The following is a 2,171-nucleotide window of genomic DNA, read 5'->3' on the forward strand; positions in this document are numbered from 1 at the left end:
ACACACACACGCACACACACACACACACACACACACACACACACACGGTTGCCATTTCTGTGAGGACATTGTTTTTGAGTGTTTCTTCATCAGATAACGCCAAGGTAGCAGCATTTCTCCCAGGGTCCACAAAACCACATTAACCAGATTACAACTTACAGATACACCGACTACAAATGCGATTAGGGCCCATAATGCATTGCATTGTGCGACATATGACAGTAAAATATGTCCCGTCAGTTACATTTGTTTCCCAACCCTTGAACCTCACAATGCAATCAATACTTTAGCATTCTGCTATTGTAGCAAGCAGAAGCACTGTGAAATCGACAGTAAATGGTCATGTTGGAGCTATGGGGCAGACATGGTGACACATTTCAGCACTATGATTAATATTCATACACGTCCCTATGTGTAGTTGCACTTTTTGACTGCTAGGAGTCACCAAAGTCAGACTTTTTATAGTCTCTTGGCGCAAGATGTTCTCATGTATACTGAATAGCTATGAAAGTAATGCACTGTAACTTCTATGTATTCCATGGATTTATTGCCAAATGTACCATGTTGACTGCTGGTCTAAAAGATCGCTGTGGTCCGCGTAGGGAGGAGGTCAGGGTGGATGTGTGGATCATAAAACACAGGACTTCAACCTTCCTGTTGTCCTCGGGTCACATTTGACCCTTTAAAAAATGTCTGTATCTGAAATATGGGTTTCCTTTTAACCAAATTACCACAAAACATGAATTGGATTCCTTCCAACGCTCTTTGCAAATTCAATTGATCACTTTAATACCTGACTAAAGTCATCTGTGCGTTCCTCTGATCTTAACTATTAGTCAAAATAACTAGTAATTTCAGCTTTTTTCACTCAAATATTAGATATATTGGAATAACATTACCATCTGCCCCTGAGAAAAAAAACGTTTGACAGATTTTCAGACACTAAAAGGACACTCCACCTGTGATAGGCATCCAATCAATTCCCTCCTAACCTTGGTACTGTTATCGGGGTGCCTCAATTTGAGCTTGGAAAGCAGGAACTTTTTTAATGGAAAGCCTATTGTTATAAACCTGGGGTGCAAGGCAGCAAAGGCCTAATGGAAGATTGTATCAAGTTGCATCGATTCAGGCCATTCATTCTACAGTCTATCTTTTCCAAGTTCACCAACTTTATGGAATTGCAATACTAAAGCTGTTTAATTAATCCTGACAAGTGTCCCTGTCGTGAAAAACGATTGGCCTCTTTCAATACCATGACACTCTTATACTGTCCCAAAATGCCTTGTTCAACAAACACCTGCTTTTCACAGAAGAAACTAGGGTTGACATCCCATTTCCTCCCAACATCGGTGTATTTGAATGGTGATGGCAGTCACCTGCTCTCCTTAACCATGACTACAGGTCTTTTACTAAAACTAACCAAGAAAGTTCACTCGTCTCAGTGTAACTAGACCATAACCATAGAGATGGCAGATCGGGAAATGCAATTGGTTTTTGAAGGACTCATTTTGGAAGGCACTGGTAAACAACCTGTTGGTCCTTTATGTAGGTAATGTACCAGTGAAGTAATCAATCAGGTAGACTCACGCAGTAATACTGCAGGGAGACGGGGCTGAGTCTATCGCACCGAAAGAAGAGATCAATCAAAATAGTCTAAAATACAAAAGTGTAAAGTCACGCAAAAATGAATGCATTTACACAAATTTTGAAAAATGCTGTCATGTTTTCCCCCATTTCCTTTCTTTTAGAATGTCTGTCTCTTCATTTTTTTAAAGATTATTTTTGGGACTTTTCCGCCTTTAGTTTAGCTAGGCGAGAAAAGGGGGGGAAGACTTGTAGGAAATTGTCACAGGTCAGAATCAAACCCTGGACTTCTGTATCAAGGAATAAACCTCAAAGTATACATGCACCTGCTCTACCACTGATCCAACCCGGCTACAGAACACATCTCTCTAACAGACAAATAGCTAATTACGTATTTACACATGTGAAAAAATCCTTCTGTTATGCTCCATGCAAACATTCAAGAACAAGCATGGACACAAGACGCTCTCCACATGCTGTCTCTCAGAGGAGACACTACAGGGACAAATATAATGAAGCCATGTGCCTGAGGCTACCTCCACATGTCAAGCGGTGTGAGCTGCACTCTCCGCTCCACTCTCCGTTTG

The 2,171-nt window shown here is 40.9% G+C and overlaps 1 protein-coding gene and 1 long non-coding RNA gene across 5 annotated transcripts in view; both read right to left on the bottom strand.

Annotated features, from left to right (window-relative positions):
• The window catches only part of grip2b (glutamate receptor interacting protein 2b), a 375,168-nt gene that overhangs the window by 350,027 nt on the left and 22,970 nt on the right, over positions 1 to 2,171 (bottom strand). The window lies entirely within an intron of this gene.
• The window catches only part of LOC116688697 (uncharacterized), a 15,185-nt gene that overhangs the window by 12,007 nt on the left and 1,007 nt on the right, over positions 1 to 2,171 (bottom strand). The gene's annotated exons all lie outside the window — the stretch shown is intronic.

Source organism: Etheostoma spectabile, chromosome 4 (assembly GCF_008692095.1).
Source record: "Etheostoma spectabile isolate EspeVRDwgs_2016 chromosome 4, UIUC_Espe_1.0, whole genome shotgun sequence".
Lineage (NCBI taxonomy): Eukaryota > Metazoa > Chordata > Actinopteri > Perciformes > Percidae > Etheostoma > Etheostoma spectabile.